Source organism: Acomys russatus, chromosome 25, assembly GCF_903995435.1.
Source record: "Acomys russatus chromosome 25, mAcoRus1.1, whole genome shotgun sequence".
In the NCBI taxonomy this organism is placed as follows: Eukaryota; Metazoa; Chordata; class Mammalia; order Rodentia; family Muridae; genus Acomys; species Acomys russatus.
This window is the reverse complement of record NC_067161.1, coordinates 37,439,088-37,459,003: the sequence shown is the minus strand read 5'-3', so window position 1 is coordinate 37,459,003 and position 19,916 is coordinate 37,439,088.

The following is a 19,916-nucleotide window of genomic DNA, read 5'->3' as shown; positions in this document are numbered from 1 at the left end:
GGAGTACATAATATTATTTTTAAAATATGTGAATAAGGAGGAGAGCTGTCTCAATTGGTACAATGCTTGTCTTATAAGAATGAGGACCTGAGTTCACTCTCTAGACCCCATGCAAAAATCTGGGAACACGTAGCAGGTCAAGGTGCAGAGAATAAGAGATTGCAGAATGCTCATCCCTAAATTGTTTGTCCGAAACCCACCCCAACCCAACAACGCCCAGGAATTATCTATGAAGTGGGTAGAAAGACTGTAAGAGCCACAGGCAGTGGATGACTATGGGTCAAGCCAGAACAGTCCCAGCATGAAGCGTATAGGAGGACAAGGTCAGGAAGTCTCACCCATAGCTAAAGTGCTATTAGCAAGTGCTGATCACTGGTATAGGAAGAGTTAGTTGTCTTTGGGGATGTGGTCCATCAGAGGCTAACCATGCTCTAACACGTGACCCTATATCTATGCCCATCTTAGCATCACTAAATAGGCTCTTTGGGTTTGAAAAAGAGGGAGAAGCTGAGAGCACATGAAATTAAGAGGGAAGAATCATAATAGATCTAAAGGGGAAATTAGAAGGGGAAAGAATTGGAGGGAGGGGTTTGATCAGAATATATATGCGGCCTGGTACAATAGTGGCATGAACATCAGGGAGTAACCAATGGCTTTCTGACTGGATTTAAAGTCTAATTCATAAGATGAAACATGTATCTGGTACCATTGTCAGGCCAAGAATCTGTAGCTAGCTCATAGGCCCTGGGGAGAACCTATCACTATTATTCTACAAAATGAACACAGTATTAAACCAACTCCTGAAGACGTCTTGTTATGCCCATAGATTGGTATATCTCTCAATAAAGAGTCAGCTTTCCTTGAGAATGTAGCCTGGTTAGTCAGCCATGCCCAATGGAAGGCCACGCCTCCAAGCATATATTGGCAGCACGAATTAGATTTAACAGATGAAAAAAAGAGGACCCAGAGTTGGGTGGATGGGGAATGAATTGATCTAGGCAGAGTTGGGGAGGGGGGTAAATACGATCAAAACATATTTCATGAAATTCTCAAAGAAGCAATGACATGATAAGGTAAAGTGGAACAGAAAAAGAAAGCAATTGTCAGTCATTAAAAGCACTGAGAGTTGTGGGGAAGAGTGGGGGGATGGAAGGTCAGGATGGAGCAGGAGCTCCACAGGGAGACCATCAGGGCCTGTGGATTTGGACACAGGGGGGCCTGCACAACCTGATGCACCAGCCAATGGCAATGCATTCATGGAACCAAGACCCCCTGTTCAGATGTAACTGATGGAATGCTGATTCTCCACAAGGTAGGGAGGGGGACTGCGGTTGAACCTCTGACATACACTCAGGTGCCCATGATTTGGTCACTGCTCCTTGGCAAGACAACCTAGTGGGCACACAGAGGAAGGAGATGCAGGCTCTCCTGACAAGATCTAATAGGTTGTTACCAGAGGTCTAGGGGTGGGGAACAGAGAGAAGAGGGATGGAGAGTGGGAATGAGGAGATAAGAGGGAGGGGATAACAATCAGGATGTAATGTGAACAAATTATAACAAATAAAATACACATTTTAAGTTTTTTTTCTAAGAATTAAAAAACAAGTAAAAAGATGAACATAGTAATAAGTGCCTATAATCCTAGCAATGACAAGATAGGAAATGGAGACAGGTAGATCTCTTGAAGCTCACTGATTGGGTGGCCAAGTATACTTACTAAAGTTTAAAGCCAGTGAGCCACTTTGTCTCACAAAACCAAAAAAGTACCTGATAAAGACCACCTGAGGTTACCCTCTGACCTCCACTTGCACTATACACACACCTTCACACATAGAGAAATATACAAACACACACACACACATATGTTTGTATATGTATATACAACACTTTGTGTATATATGTATATACACATATATACACAATACATGTACACACACACACACATATATATATGTATCTATATATACACGCACACACAAAACATGTAAGTGTAACAGCGGACACTATGCACTGTGTAAACAATGCAGAGGAAGAGGCCAGAGGATGAAGGAGAGAAACAGCCATTCCAGGTGGAGTGGATCAGGAGGTCCTCTGTGATGACGTGACCTGGGGACACAGGCGCAGCTGAAGCAGACCAGGGTCCTCTGAGTGAGTCATCTCAGGCCAACATCCCTCTAGCAGAGCACAGAGCAGCCCCAACAGAAAAACTGATCCTTGACAAAGATGTCATGTTCACGCTTCCCCGTGTCTGGAGTGTTCTGCTACCTTCTGTTGTGCTAGAAAACCTCTGAAGTCCTTGGCTAGGCTCAGACCCTAAATAGGTATTCATGCACCTCTCCAAAACTCATCCACTCTCCTCTTCAAGTCACCGCTATCTTCCTGCTTTTCCAAACACTCCTGCCTCAAGAGCTTTGCACTTTGGGATATGGTTTTAGAGTTCAGTCTTATTTTTGTATGTGTGTGTGTGCGCGCTATTTTAGGTAGAGGCCATAACTTATCTTCTGATTCTAAGGCTATGTGAGTCTTTTGTGAAGAGACAGCAAGGAAAAAATTGCTGCCGCGTGTTCCAAAGCCAAAGCTTTAAAGTTGCTGTTCTTGGTAAATAGGACCTTGGCTTGGGTTTGCTCTCTCAAACGTGGTGGCTGTAAACATTAGTGAAATGAGCAGGTTAGCATTCTGTAGTTGATTCACACTATGGATAAAGGTCGAAGAAGTCTGTGTGTATATTTGCACATATGTGTGTGTGTGTTGTGGACATGTGTCCCCCAGGTGTGCACGTCAGTGCACGTGGAAGCCCTAGGTTGATACCTCAATCACTTCTGCACCTTACTCTTTGAAGGTCTCTCACTAAGTCTGAAGCTCACCAATTCAATTAGATTGGCTGGCCAGACAGGCCCCAGATCCACCTGTCTTTGTACCACAAGCCGCCATGCTTGGCTTTTAATGTAGGTTCCAGGGACTCAAACTCAGGCTGTCATGCTTGCCTGTGTGTAAGCATTTTACCCACTGAGCAATTTTTCCATCCCTGGGCCAAGGGCCCTTGCAGAGTGAGGCTGGTGTAAGGGTCTCTCGTCGGCTTCTGTATGGCCTCCAGTACCTGGAGAAACAGCCTTCTAATCCTGTGGCTTGGTTGGTAGAGCAGACGTAAAACATCACCAAATTGCTTCTCGGCATTTCTGAACAAGAACGTTCTTCAATGACTCAGTGATCCAAGATTCAGAGGGACATCTGTGAATCTAGCTTCCACTGATGATGTCCCATGACCCTCACTTTCACTGTGAGTGACCTTGCAGAGGTTTATCCTTTCTCAACAAACCAAGGCTGTGGCTGAGATGTCCCACACTCAGTGTAGCACAGTGTGCGATGTCTTAGCTTAGTTTTTGAAGCCACTGAATGTCTTTCCTAACTTCCTAGATCATCCTCTCCGGAGCAAGCCAGCCACCAAGCTGTGAAGACAATCAGGTGGGCCTGTAAACACATCTGTTTGAAAAAGCTTCTCCACGACCAGTGCCAGCTGTGTGAGTGGGACACTTTGGAAGCAGATTCATTCACAGTGAAGCCTTTGAGATGCCTGTAACTCAGCCCCAGCTTACGTGGCTGACTGCAATCGTGAAGGCAAAATTGTTGCTCTGAATCACACCTGAATGCCTGGCCCTTGAGAAGAACGCTGAGGGGGAAATAATTGAAGCCTAGACTTTGGGAGTGGGTAACAGACAGACCATCACTGCTGTTTGGGCACTACGCCCTCTTTGCTTTCAGGGATCCCTACCTCCTTGCTATGATCCATGTGGCTCTGGTTGACTGGCTGCTGCTGCCTGCTCTCACACCCACCTCTTGAGAAACATGAGGTTTTGAGAAGTGTTTGGGGGACTGAGAAGATGGCTCAGTTCTCAGTAAGGTACATGCTATGCAAATATGGGGTCGTGAGTTCAGATCCCTGACCCTGACACCAATGTGCGCGGGCGTGCACGCACACACACACACACGCGCACACACACACACACACACACACACACAGAGACACAAGCTACGTGCAGTAGGTTCTGGTGGCCCCAGCACTGGGGGGACAGGATGAAATGGGACAGGAGGATCCTTGCAGCTTGCTAGTCTGCTAGTTGAGCTAAACCAATGAGCTTTGGGTTCAGTGTGAGACACTGTCTCACAACATAAAGATAGAGAATGACTGAGGAATATTCCCAATATTGACTATTCTCTGACTTAACTCTCTTGGCTCTTCAAACTTAAATCTACAGTAATTAAGTAATTGAGGCAGTAAAGTATTGACACAGGATGAACAGAACAGAAAGAAAGTGAAAAAAAAGATAACATTATGTTGAGTGGGGCACAAAGATTGTAAGAGCCAGAGGACCAAGGGAGTTTGCCGTGAGACTGTCTCCTAATAATCTCAGAAGCTGCACCTATACGGTCTGACCAGCATGACCGCCCAAAACATGAGCTGAACAAGGACAGCAATAGATACACCAAACAGACAGGGGAAAGCCCCAGAGGCTTAATCCTATGCAGAGAACTGCAGGCAATTGAGGAATGCTGAGAGTGGGAGAAGCAATCTTCCCCAGAGAAGAGCAAATGATTGATTACCCAGCACCAAATGGCCAGCCCTAAAGAATTCTGAATTTTAACCGCTGTGGAATTGCATCACAGTGGTACCCACAGGCGAAGCTTTTGTCCCAGGTTGTTAAGCATGCTCTTACTCCTTCTCACAGCCAGAGCATCAGAACCCCAACCTCAGTTCTGCTCATATGTTGCTTCTTTCCACTCCTGGCCTTGGGGAAATAGCATGTTTACCTATTGCCAGAGCACAGCTGAACAGATGGTAAACTTCCTGCCGTCTGCCAACAAGAGTTAGGAGGGATAACTAGAATTCATTTGCTTGATACAAACTCTAGCCAGGGATTTAACTAAGAGTTGGCCAAGGTAAGCTGGTAGCCAGTGATTGATTTCTCAGCTCAAGTAAAGCCCTGTGTCTGCCCGGTGGTCCTCGCCATCAACTCAGAGCACAAGGAGATGCTCAGTGAGGATTATTGTTGCATCTGTCCCTATCCCGGTGTCCATCATCTCTCCTTTAATTATTCATCCTTCTCTGCTGTGGATATTTCAAGAGCTCTTTTCAGGGAATTTTATTTTTGTGCTGTTTGTTTTGGATTTTGTTTGTTTATCAAGAGACATATAAAAATAGATGCATACATAAAACATTTAGGGATATGGCACTATTTAATTTCCTAAGACCATCTGACCCACAGATTTATGGTGGTCTGGGATTTTTAAGAATCATCTAGGAACTGGTAAGGATCGTAGATGGTCAGATCTCTTCAGACATCTTGAATCCATAATTCGGGCGACAGAGTGTAATAAGTTTTTAAAAATAAATGTTATATGTGTATATATATGTGGTGGTATCCATGAGCCACAGTTAGACACGTAAAAGTCAGAGGACATCTTTGTGGAGTCAGTTTTCTCCTTATAACTTTGCATGGCTCCTATGGATTGAATTCACATCGTCAGGCTAGCACAGCAAGTGTCTTTACCCACTGAACCATCTTGTCAACTCTGCCATCTGGTTTTAAAGCCTCGAGTAATTATATTCTAGGTATACGCAGAGTTTTATGTAGATCAAGCTGGCCTGAAACTCACTATGTAGCAGCAATGACCTTGAATTGTAGATCTTCCTGATTATTCTACCTCTTGAGTCCTGGGATTGTGCCATCATGCCCAGTTTATGTGGTGCTGGGGATTGAACCCAGAGCCTATCGAATGCTAGGCTAAACACTGCACTGAGACATGTCTTCAGGCCACATAATTCCTTCTTAAATTTACTCTTCATGCTTATTGGGTGTTTTGGTTAATATTAGTTGCCTCTATGAGTTAGAGGTATATATTTCTTCCTCCAGAACATTGTAATAAGATGTAAGCATGAGAAAAGCAACTCACCTGTGTCAATAATAAATTTTGGTCATGAGATATGTTTTTTTTTCAATGCAAGGTTCACTAACAGCAGACAAGCCTGGGTCATAGGAACTCTAACTCTGGTTGAAGCCAAGGTGCACACATCTTCCATATCAGCACTTGAACTTTTGAATCCAAAGCCCAGAAAGGAACCTAAAGTGTGTCTGTGTCTAGGCCTATGCTATGCTTATGTATCTGCATACAGGCCATTGCTCATTGCTTGTGATGATTAACCAAGACTTTGATTTGGGTTAGAGACATGGGCGGCTGAACCTAATGTGAGCATCTAGTGAAACTTTTAGATACTGTCCTTGAGGTCTATGTTTTCAAGTAAGATATAACTGTTCTTGTGGCATAAATAAAAACTCACAGCATGTGTTTGCAGAACACACACCTTACACTGACGTATTTTAAGATAAATTACAGGGACCATAACAAACAGAGAATGCACAGAGATAATAAATTAAATCATTGATGATGCAAGTACTGAAGAACATTTAATGAAAATGTGCCAAATATTTGTACTTGAAATACCAAAGGTGAGAAAACTTAGAAATGGCTGTGTCAGCATATTTTTTCCCCACACTTGCATTTCTAGAGTTAGATAAATCTAGATTTTTGGTGCACCTTTTTTAAATTGAAAGTTAAAAAAAAAAACTTTTTATTTTTGATTTTGTGTCATTACCTTTACACACCTAGAAAATAAAAAGATTGGACTAGATTATTTGCATTTGTTTATTTAGATTTTAGTACTTATAATGATTAATGTTAATGTTGACAGTTCAATAATATTTGGAGTCACCTAGGAGACAAAATCCTCTGGTCATGTCTGTCAAGGAATGTCTATAAATTTTTTTTAAAAATGTATTTACTTATCATGTACAAAGTATTCTGCCTGCGTGCCAGAAGAAGGCCCCATATTTCAATTTAGATGGTTGTGAGCCACCATGTGGTTGCTAGGAATTGAACTCAGGACCTCAGGAAGAGTAACTAGTGCTCTTAACCTCGGAGCCACCTCTCCAGATCCGAGTGTCTATAATTAAGGTGGCTTTGTTTTTCCAACTTAAATAACCACAGCAAGATCCTATAAGCAGGCGTCCCAGGGTGAATAAAAAGGAGAAAGCAAACTAAGCACCAACATCTCCTTCTCTTTTCTGTGTCTGTCCGTCTGCCTCTTTCTCTCTGTTTCCTGACTGGAGAGCCAGTGTGACCAGCTGCCTCATAGACATGCTTTCCTTACCATGAGGGACTGGACCCTTGACCTGTGAACTGTAATAAGGCCTTCCTCCAGGAAGTTGTTTTGGCCAGATGTTTTATTGCAGCAATGAGAGCATATTTACCACAGAACTTTGTGGATTGTGTGTGACTTCCCCATTGCTCAGATGTGGTTGTGAGTACACAGGTGTACACACAGAGGAATTCACTCATCAGAGTAGGGGAGTGGTACTCAGCCTTCCTAATGCTGTGGCATTTTAATATAGTTCCTCATGTTGTGGTGACCACAACCATAAAATTATTTTGTTGCTACTCTATAGTTGTAATTTTATTACTATTATGAATCATAATGTAAACATCTGATATGCAGGATATCTGATATGTGACCTCCAAAGGGGTCATGACCCACAGGTTGAGGACCATTGTCATAGGGGATCAATTTCCAAATTAAGGTAAAGATGCTCTCAAAAGCTTACAGAGTTCCTTGACTGGATGTATAAGACAGAATCTATTGACTAGAACTGTGTGCTTCAGTTCAGGATTGTTATGCTCATTTTAAATTACTTTTTATTTGATTAAGATAACTAATTGAAAATCAAGTAAAATATTTTTCTATAAACACAATTATCTGAGTTATGGATCAGAATTTTCACGTAGGAAAACAGATCCTGCCCCGTGTATGTTTATGAGTTTGGCATTCTCCCAACAGTGGAACCTGGTGTTTTCTGATCCTGAACGGAGCCACCATTCATCCTGGAAATCCTGTGTGCTGCTGACTGTAGTTTTTGTCTCCCATGTGAACCTGATGAGTGTGTGGGTTCTACATAGGGCAGTATTACCCAGTTGACAATAAGGTTTGAGGATCAAACTGATCATAGACTTAAGTACTGACTCTGGGATTGACTGACTGTGGTGTGTGTGTGTGTGTGTGTGTGTGTGTGTGTGTGTGTGTGTGTGTGAGAGAGAGAGAGAGAGAGAGAGAGAGAGAGAGAGAGAGACCCCTGTTGAATCCACATCCCATGACACACAATGGAACTAACATGGGTGGAGTCTGTAGACTATAATGAGGGAAGGATGGCTTTCCAAAGGAGAATGACAGAATTATTACCAACTAGAGTACTGGGGCCAGCAGTGTCCAGGAAGAAACACTTTCCTTCCTCTGTTCTGAGCTAAACTGACAAAGAAAGATTAATAGGAAAAAAGATATCCGTAGGTGTGCATGCAAGAATGCCCTGATGACGGAGCTCAAGAATGGATGAAGAGCTTTTCTGTTGCTGTGATAAACACCATGAACAACAAAACCAAACAACAACAAAAGAACCCAACACCACCACCACCACAACAACAACAACAACAAAAGCAAAACCGAAAAACCAAAACAAAACCAAAACAAAACCCAAAGCCAAAACGTGGGGAGGAAAGGGTACACTTGGCTTACACTTCCAGGTCACTGCCCATCAATAAAAAATATGTCAGGGCAGGAACAGGTGCAGAAACCACAAAGCAAGGTTTCTTACTGATCCCCTTCCTGGCTCAGCTCAGCTGGTTTTCTTACCCAGGGAAAGTACTTCCCATATTGGCTTGGTCTTCTCGAGATGTCTTACCACAGACACGACCAGAAGCCCATCTGCTTGTGGTAACCCCTCAACTGAGACTCCCTTCACAGGTGACTCTGGCTGCATTAGACTGAGGTGAAAACTAATCAGGACAATGATTTAGTAGAAAACAGCATAGGAAGACCTGCACAGGAAGCAATGGGAACTTTGGCACTGATGCTGAAGCAGATGGGATGGAGATATGTGTGATTGATTGATCCGTCCTGCCATGGCTGTGTGACTTCCCTAGCTAGAGGAATGGGGTGGTTTTATTCTTGGCTTTTTCTTCAGGTAGAAGCCACAAAATAAATAAAGGATTTGTCAAAAGTTTTTGATGAGAGGAGGAAAGCTCCCACGTGGTTAAATTTAAATGACTTCAGCTTAAATTATTCTTCCTGCTCACACTGAGGCCCTGTGTAGATCGATTGCCACAGTAGGCAGGGCTAAAACTTTGACTCGATTGTCATTGAGCCATGCTTTCTTTAAGGCAGAGAGTGCCAGCCTTTCAAATATTCTTAAAACGTCAAGGTCTGAACAAGGTCCCAACCCAGCATTCTTGGAATGCTTCCTCCAGAGGACTGTGGCCAAGACATTGAACGCCCTCAAGTCCAGTTAGAGAAAGCTCCAGAAAATCTCTCTAGGATATGTATGGAAGAGTGAAAAGTTTTGAGGAAGAATGGAAAAAAAATTGGTGGGATGACTGTCTCCTTCAAGATTTAGAAGAAATTACTGGGTATGAACAAGGTGGAAAGCAGAGTTAACTTGAGGTACGGCTCTTTGTTAATCTGTGTAATTCATTGGTGCTAAAGACAGCCAGAACTAGAGAAACCTGTAATTTTTAAATTTAAAATGAACTATTTTGCTGTTCCTATGTGTCAGACAATCTCTGAAATTTACATTTTAGTTCATTTCATCCTCATGAGAACCCTGGAAGTCAGGTAGTATTACCATCCCCGTTTTCTGCGAAAGGAAACTGAGTTGAAACAAGTTAAATAATTTGTCAAATAACTCTGAAGTTTTAAATGGTAGAGTCAGAAATAGAATGGGGCAGTCTGTGATTTTCAAGACTTTGCATTAGGAAAAAAAACCCATATCTACACTGATAATCAGAAGACAAAGTTCAGGGAATCTACAAAGTATACTAAAGGGAAGAGTTGGGAAATAAGAGAATGAATAACAAACCATCTTGAATGATGCTCATTCCAAATGTGAGAGTTGAAGAGAAGTCAAAGTGTTGTGTGTAGTGGGACCTACCCATGATTCTTGTGCTCTGGGCTGGAGAAAGGCAGATGGCCACAAGTTCAACAGCAGTCTGGATTACAGGAAGACCTACGTGTAAAACAGAAAGAGAAGTGTCATATGATCCAAAACCTAAATGATACCCAAACCCAAGCCAGAGATTTCTAGGTTAAAAAAAAAAAAAAAAATCTTATGGGCTCACATACATCATTGGCATGTGGCTTGAAAGCAGGTTACATGAAACAAAACAAATTTTTAAAAATCCCAAAGCAAGGAACTTTAGGGTAGATTGATTAAGAGATGAGAGAAAAGGGGAGGAACAGAAATAGAATTACAACTGACGTCTGATAAACTTAATGGAGGGCAAATCAGTTTCAACCTAGATTTTTATATTGAGCTGAAGTATCACTGAATCATGAATGCATGCTCACAGCTGAGAGAGAGATTACCATAACACCTCTTCTTGGGCAGATGTGCAGGATGCATTCCCTGAGATGTGGGAGAAAACAGAGAATGAAGACATTGGGTCTAGGAAGCAAAAGAGAAGAATTTTCCTGCCAGGCATGGTGTTGCACTGTTATAATTCCAGCACTTAGAGGCTGGAATAGGATTGCCTGGTGTTCGAGAACAGTCTGAGCATGCACAGTATAAGGACACCCAAGACTATATAGGAAGAGCCCATGTCCAAAATCTAGCAGCAGCAGCAGCTACAACAACAACAATAAAAGCAGACACATGGGTGGGGGTGGCACAAGAGAAAAATAAGGCCATTACTACTTATAAAAAATACATAGCCTTAGCCTGGTGTGGTGGCGCATGCCTTTAATCCCAGCACACGGGAGGCAGAGGCAAGTGGATCGCTGTGAGTTCAAGGCCAGCTTGGTCTACAAAGAGACTCCAGGACAGCCAAGGCTAATACAGAGAGACCCTGCCTCAAAAAACAAACAAACAAAAACCATAGCCTTGTGGTGGTAGTGCACACTTTTGATCCCAGCACTTGGGAGGCAGAGGCAGAGGCAGAGGCAGAGTTCTCTGTGACTTCAGGACCAGCCTGGTCTACAGAGTGAGTTCCAGGACAGCCAGGGCTGTCAAACAGAAAAGCCCTGTCTTGAAAACCCAAAAACCCAAAAGGAGAGCGAGAGAGAGAGAGACAGAGAGAGACAGAGAGAGAGAGAGAGAGAGAGACAGAGAGAGACAGAGAGAGACAGAGAGAGACAGAGACACGGAGAGATGGAGAGAGACAGAGAGACAGAGAGACATGAAAATATACAAAAGAAAATTTCAGTCGATACGTTTTCAGCGGAGAGCAAGCTATCCTACTTTGTGTCCCTTGTGGCTATGAGAAATGCTAAGAACAATGAACAGCTTGGAAAGGGATGGGTTTCTTTCAGCTCACAGCTTACAGTAAGTCACAGAGGGAAGTCTGGTCAGGAACTCAAGGCAGGAACCTGGAGGTAGGAGCTTCACGGAGGAAAGCTGCTTATTGGCTTGCTCCCCATGGTTTACTCAGCTCGTTTCCTTACAGTATCTAGAAACAGCTGTCCAGTAGCAGGCTCACTACAAGGAGCTGGGCTCGCCCACATCAATCAAAGAAATGGCCCACACATTTGCCAAGGGCCAATCGAGTAAAAGCATCTTTTCAGTTGAGGTTCCCCTTCCCAGACGACCCTAGATTGTGTCAAGTTGACAAAAAAAAACTAACCAGCACACAGATCAGACATATTCACGTTAATATAAATTCCATTTAATTAAGAGAAGGTATATTATTAAGAGAAATCCTGTTAAGATAGATGAGAAACCAGTGATGGAGGCATTCCAAACTCCACTCTCCACAGCAGGAAGAGCATAGATTTTTGTCTAATTTTGGTAAATGCAGAAAAAGCAGAATCCGTCTGTGACAAGAGAGTGGGTTCAAAAGTAAGGAGAGACGTTTTCTGACAATCAGGAGGTGTAGAGAGCTCTACTTTCAAAAGATCTATTTGTAAGTTTCCAGTACCTCTTTATATTTTAATCTATATCCCCTGCATTATTTTGATTAAAAATGCAAATCAGCACACTATGTTATGTCATTGAGATCACAGAATGTCCTTCCATAATGCGCAGGGGCAAACTCTACATATTGCTGAGATAGTTACTTACGACCTTTGGTGATGTTTCTAGAAACAGTATAAACTTAAATGAAACACAAATGTATTCAGCACTGTTTCTCCTACACCCCAAGAAGAAATGAGATCTGGGATATTGTATCAGAAGGTGCACTTCTGCTGGTTTGTCACTGTGTGCCGCGGTTGGTAAAGGATGACGTGACATAAGAGAGTCTCCTGGCGATGCAAGCAGAGAAGAAACAACGAACATAAATTCTGTGGTCCAGTGACTGTGGTGTCAGTCTTGGAAGAACTGGGTATCACGGGGAGGCCAAAGGGCTTGACCAGAAGAAGTCTTGGATAAAAAGTTGGGACCTCAGAGATCTTGGAAGAGGGGAGGAAGGAAGAAATGGAGAAAATGAGAAATGGGGAAAGGCAAGAAAGGGAGAAAAAGGAAAAAGGAGTTATTTGCTACCGAGAAACGTACCTGGAAAAGAGTGAGTTTACAGGTTTTTCTGATGGGAAGTTAAACCGGCTACCCTCCACTGACTGCACGCTGGGTCACAGGTGTTCGCCAATAACGTGTGCTGTGTCAGCTAATGTCATCGCTGCAGGAGAGCCCATTGAGGTTGGCTCAGAAATCCACAGTGATAGATGAAAGAATGAAACACTGCTTTGTGCTGTGTGCTGGGGTAGAGACTCACATACAGAGACGGGCTCTGTGCTGTCCTTTGACCTTGGAATTCTTCGTTCACACCCTGGCCTGCAGCCCCACTCCAATTATGCTAAAATTAGCAAAGTGCTTCATGTTCCTTTTATTTGCTACAGTTGCAACCTGAGACTTTCTAAGATGTATCTGCATGTTTAATAAATATTTTTAACTATAAAGAAATCATATAATTGAGTTAAAAAACAATCTCAAAACAAACTACCAGTATTTCTACATTATAACTTGCAAAATAATCACCATTATCCTTGTAGAATAGAGTCTTCGGGTTTTTTTGTTTTTGTTTTTTTTTCCCTTCAAATGTTTGAGTCAGCCTTGTCCCAACTTCTCTCCTGAATGCCTCTCTTTGTGGTAGTTGCCCCATAAAATATGCATGTATATTTAGATGTTTTGCATATATATGTGTTTATACATACATAGGCTTATGTACAATTTTAAGTAATATTTATTGGGTCTTACTACCTAGGAGAACTAGACTGCTCTGATCTTGAAACACTGGTCTGTCAATGCAATGGCGAGGGGTATGTGATGTGGCTAGGCACAGAGAGAAGGGTAATTCCAGCTGGGGCTGAGAGCCAGCTCTGGAAGCTTCCCAAGCCTGTGTTTGCTTTCTCTGTAGATATTTGTAGTGTTTTGTTTCTATTATTATTATTCTCATTTAATTGACAAAATGTCTGAAGTAGTCCATCCCTGAAGATCCCAAGGCTCAATATTAGAAAATTGGGGTTTGAACCTAGGACATGCAACTCCCGAAGCTTTGACCCTGAAGACTGGTGTTATTCTTCCCTTTCTCCTTGTTTGGCTTTTGTTTCAGGATGACCTTTACTTCTGGGTAACAGAAAGGTTCCTGCATCAGTGGGTGGAATAAGGGCCCCTCCCAGGTAGGTGTCCATGCCCTCATCCTTGCAGTCCATGAATCCTTGCATCCATGCAGTCTTCCCTGACAAAGACATAGACTCAAGTTACTATGGACTACTAAACCACGGGCTTGTATTAAGCGAGTCCTCCCTATGAAGGAAGGAGGGTAGGTTTGGAGACAGTGCTGGCTAAGATTCATGTGTTTACTTGGCTACCTAATGGTGCACTCATGGGAGAGTTGTTGAGAAAGTGTTGTGCTTTCTAAGTGTGGCTGGTTCTGAAATCAGCTACCTTTAAGTAAAGAGATTCTTTCCCAAGGTCTCTGGGGTCTCCTGCAGCCAGCTGAAAGACCCTGAGAACAGAACTGATGTTTCTCCGAGGATCCTTCCCGGGGCTTCTGGGCCCACATGGTGTAAACCAAGCTCCACACACCTAACTACACTGTGTGTCCATGTGTTCCTGTATAAGTCTATCTATACATACACATACATACGTCCCTGGGTACGAGGATGCTCAGCTCCTGATGTTGAGCCCAGGGATGCAGGGACCTCTGGAAGTTAAGACAATTCTTTTTTGAGGCACTCCAGAAGAAATGCAGGTCTTGACTCTAGCCTAGCAGTGCTCTTTTAGACTCCTGGCCTCTCTAATAATGAGACAATGTGCTTGTGCTGCTTTAAGCTACTGACTTTGTGCCTGTCTCTTAAAGCAGTGATGGAAGTCTAATATGCTAATGAGGTGTGTCAGGTGAGCCTTACTATCATGCATATTTTTTCCTCTGCAAGGATGTGAAGAGCCGGAAACCTGGGGTATGTGATGACTTGGCACAGAATGAAGGGTAACTCCAGCTTGGACTGGGCCCTAGCTCCAGAAGCTTCCTAAGCCTTTGTTCACTTACTCTGTAGATATTCTGATAGAGATTTTGTTTGCTTGTTACCTTTTTAAGCTGACCAAGTCTCACTCGAGGGTATTTCTATGTCTTACCAGTTCACTGCAAAGGGAAGAGGGGCTGGAGAGATGGATTGACACTTAAGAGCACACGCTGCTCTGGCAAAGGACCCGAGTTCAGTTCCCAGTGCCCACATTGTACAATGGGCAGCTCGCAACTGCCTCTAATTCCAGTTCCCTGAGGCTCAACGCCCTCTTCTGACTTCTGTGGCACAGCATTCAGGTGTACACATAGAGGCGTGCATATTATTACAAATAATAAAAAAGTAAAAAAAAAAATAATAGTAGAAAAAAGACATTGAGAAGAGCAAAACTGCATGTCTTTCTAGTCAATATTTCTGTTGCTGGTGGATAAACTGCCTGCCAGGGTGCCCTGTTCACAGCCAGCTGTGGTGGGGGGTCTCTCCAAGACACACCTGAGCAGCTCCACTTTGATCCATTACAGAGACGTTTTTACCCACACACTTTTCTGAACACGGGAAGGACATTTCCAATTCCCACGTCAGCAAGTATTCTGCTAGCTGTTTCTCTTGTCACACACCCCTGTGGTCCCTTCTACGGGTGGCAACTGTTTGTCACTTGTGAAAGACTCTGTACATTAGTTTTTCATGGAAGTTAATTCAAATCACAGCAATTTTTTTGTTTCTAGTTCATAAAGGCGAGGCAACGGATATATAACACATTTAGAAATGACAATTTTTGGAGCAAAGTATGTGTACAATTTTAAATACTAATTTTAAGTTATGGCTTATATTTATCTCATATTTGAATCTATGCTTTTTTTGTTAAATAAACTGATTAATTGTTCTATGTTGTAATTTTACAATGCTGTAAAATTTATAGCAGTCATTAGTTCCCAAATAGGTAGCTTATCTGAGACAGCTATTTTTAAGTTCATATTTTTATTTATTTGTGGAAAATTTTATACATGTTTATAGTCTATTTTGATCTTATCTACCCCAATTACCCTCTACAACTCTTCCTGGGATCCACTGACCCATTTCCCTCTGACTCCATGTCCTTTTAAAAAAATAGTTGTTGTTATTTGCCTCTTGTGTGTAATTAGCGCTGACCAGGTGCAAATGGGTGTCGGGCTATCCTATAGGCAGCCTACCAGTGGCTACACCCCGAAAGAAAAAGCTCTCTCTTGACAGGGATCAAGTGCCAATAGTTCCTCAACTACCAGAGGAGGCCCCACCCCCAGGCTCTCTGGAATCCATTCTGGGATGTTGACTGGCTTAGTGGTGAGAAGGTGTTCACAGCTGCTGTGATTTACGGTTACACCAGCCTAGTCTGCAACACACACATTGTCTCTGTTTATGCCTCTTGAAATGGCCTGGGAATGGACATACTAGGGCTCTCACTTCTGTTTTCCTGTTTGACACTGTTGGGGTTTGCTGATGGTCTTTTCTTTTTCAATGTAAATTATGAGTTAGAAATGTGTGGTTGTATATATTTATGATCTACAATGCTGTGATTTGTAGACACAACGTAAAATAATTAAATCAAGGTAATTATCAATGATCACACCCATCGCCTCGAAGTTCAATTTTAACATTGAGAACACTTGGAATTTACTTCTTACAATATTGACATGTATGATGCACTGCTAATTACAATATTTACCCTGCTTGGCAGTATATCTTCAAAAAAGAAAACATTGTTCATCACTAATGAGGCTTTATATCTTTTAATCATAATCTCCCGATTGACCCAGACATGAAACTCTGCACCCACCAGCGTGGTTAATACTGCTGTCAACTTGGTAAGATCTAGAACCATCCCAGAAACAAGCTATTGGGTGTGCCTCTAGAGGGCTATTTAGATGAGATTAATTGCAAAAGGAATACTACCCTGACTGTGAATGGTACCATCCCAAGGTTTGGAGTCCCCAGCTGTGAAATAACAATAATAATAATAATAATAATAATAATAATAATAATAATAATAATAATAATAACGACGACGACAATGGTGATGATGATGGTGATAATAATAATAATAACAACAATAATAATAATAATAATAATAATAATAATAATAATAATAATAATGAGAAAGTGAATTATCAACAGCATGCATCTCTCTCACTCCTGACTGAGGATACAATGACACTAAGTGCCTCATGCTCTTTCCTCCATGACTTTTCTGTTATGAGAGACTGGACCGTCAAACTGTGAACCAAAATAAGCCCTCTCTCTTTTTTTTCCCCTTCCTCTTTTATGCTGCCTCTCCCAGGTGTTGTCAAAGAGACGTGAACAGTAACTGATATGCCACCAACCTATACACCGTCTCAGGATCTGAGTTTTAGGTTCCTTCCGTGTTAGACACATGATGATTGTCCCCCTGTGCCAGGCTAATTTCCCTTACTAGAGAGTTGTTCAACTCAATCCACGCTGTCACAAAAGACAGAAGTTATTAAAAAGTTACACTCTATCCTATTGAATAGATGGGCCGTATTGCCTTCGTTCAGCTGATGGCGGACACTGAGGTTGACTCGACACTGTGCCTATCATATCAGTACTGCTGTGGCAAGCTTGATGGACAAGCATCTCTCCAGCACACTGCTTTCAACTCCACTGGGGGAATACCCCAAAATGGAATAGCTAGACCTTAGGCTCACCCTGCTGTCTGGTGTGTTTGAGGACATCCCTCAAGTGTGTCACAATGGATAGACTATTGGACTAGTTCATCTTCCTACCACAGACTTTGTTTAGGAGTCTCTTCCCTCAGTGTCTCTTATCTCTTTCCCTGTGTCTTCCTTGAGCAGGGCTTCAGAAACAGGGTTGGTCTCTCTCTGAGGCTTTACTTTATGTTGCTGGAGATCTTTTATTTTTCTGCTAGTCATTTCATATATATATATATATATATATATATATATATATATATATATAATTAATATTTTTAAATTTCTTCACTGTAAATCTAAATTGTAGCCCCCTCCTTCCTTCTTTCTCCCAACCCCCCTTCCCTAGTGCTCAGGGAGCCCTCCTCCCCTACCATCTGACCCCAGCCTATCAAGTCTCATCAGGACTGTCTGCATTCTCTTCCTCTGAGGCCGCCCCAGCAGGGGGAAGCGATCAACCAGCAGGCAACAGAGATCAACAAGAAGGCAACAGAGTCCCTGTCAGAGACAGCCCCCTGCTCCCCATACTAGGGTACCCACATGGCGACTGAGCTTCCTATCGATAGGCAGCTCTGCTGGTTATTTCTACTTCTCTTGAGAAATGCGCATTCTCCCCTCCCCACCGTTGTAAAATTAAATCGGCTGTTTTCTTTCTCTGAGGCTGATGGAGTTGGATATATGTTTGAATAAAAATTCCTTAGCAGATGTGTGGCTTACAGATGTTTTTCTTCTCAATCTTTAGAGCACCTCTTTGTTGTTTCCTTTGCATTTTTACAGTCTGACTTTTACTTGTGTGTGCGCGTGTGTGAATGAATGCGTGTGTGAGTGCGTGCATGCGCGCACGCGCGCGCGCGTGTGTGTTAATGTTGCTATCTGTAGTTTTTCGGTCAAATCTAAAAATTTCATTGACCACAGCGATGTCCAGGGGTCGAATTTGGCTAATTGCCTTTTCCAAAGTCTTCCATGTCTTCCATTTATGTGCTGCCTGTCATTGCATTACTGCTTTCCCAGCGCTGGTGAGGAGTCAGGATACAGAATGAAACATCTTCAAGTTTAAAGTACCTAACAGCCATTATAAGAGGCACATGACAGCCCCCCAAAGTGTTTCTAAAAGCTTCACAGTTTCATCTCTTGTGTGTAGCTCATCTTTGACAGTTTAAATGGTGTCAAACAGGGACCCCCCCCTCCTCTCTCCATTTAAACACCCACTTTTCCAAACATCACTTATTAAAGAGCCTGGTCTTTTTCTAATATACAATATATATTATTATGAAAAGCTTCAAATATGTAAAAGCATGTCACATAATATTAAAGTCCTTTGTGCCTGCCCATCCACCTTCAGCGATTATTAATTTGTGGTATCTCATTTTTTCATTCCTTCAATTTCTTGACTTTCATTCCTTCATATTATTTTGAAGGAAATTTATAACAATTTGAAAAACTGCTTGGATGTCAGTTTCAGGCATCAGTTTGAAAACGAAATTTTCTCTTTATCCAAGTAACAGACATGACAGGATTTTGGCTTTTTTTTTTTTTTCATATTTATTTTCAAGTTTTCAAATCGGATGCTTCTGTAATTCTTCAAAGGATCTTTACATACACAACCTTTGCAAAGGAAGCTTTGTATTTCAGAAGAATATTAGACTTTCGGCTACAATAGAGTCTACTGCTCACATTACTGCCAAGTAGGGTGGATATGGGAAAGCAGTAAGAATGAGGAGAGAGAGAGAGAGAGAGAGAGAGAGAGAGAGAGAGAGAGAGAGAGAGAGAGAGAGAGAGAGAGAGAGAGAGCTGGGCGGGGTTATAGAAATAACATCAAATCCAGGTAATGGGACAGTGAGTGTGTCCTCATAGATATGTACAAGTGGAGGCCAGAAGGACAAATGGAGCTAGGATGTGTTGATGGTGGTTAATAATAGAAATAAATAAAGAAATGAAGGACAAAAGCCATCCCTGTGAAAGGGGCCTTCAGGGAATATTACAAAGGCTGAAATGAGAAGAGATAAAGTCGGAGAGTTATGAAAAAAGAATGTGGGTTTTGTTTAAAGGCTAGAGAGAGTTCTTAGAGGGTGTTATTTGGGGAACTAGCAAGATATGTCCGAATGGTGCCCTGGTAAGAAAAACTATCCCGAGTGACTTGATCCCTAGACTGAAGATGATAGACAGGACTGTGGCCATGAGCGATGGTATGGTACTTGCTGAGCTTGCACAATGGCCTGAGTTTGATCTCAGAACACACACACACACACACACACACACACACACACACAGACACACACAGAGAGAGAGAGAGGAGAGAGAGAGAGAGAGAGAGAGAGAGAGAGACAGAGACAGAGACAGAGATAGAGACAGACAGAGAGAGAGAGAGAGACGGGACAGAGACAGGAGACAGAGACAAAGAGGAATTATCATGCCTGGCGTGCCTGTTTCCTGCTCCAAGGAACTGCACCTTCCTTTCATTTGGGTTTTGTATTTAAATTTTAATCAATCAAAGCTGCTAGCAATTCCAAAAGTTGTGATCGGCCTGTCTTTCATCATTAACCTCTAATCAAATAGTACTGTAGGCTCAAGTGAAAGACTTTTGAGTCCAATTTCCTTAATGGCAACCCTGGGAGAACTGTCCACAGTGGGGGTAATCAGCTGACCATCTGCTGTGCTCTTCC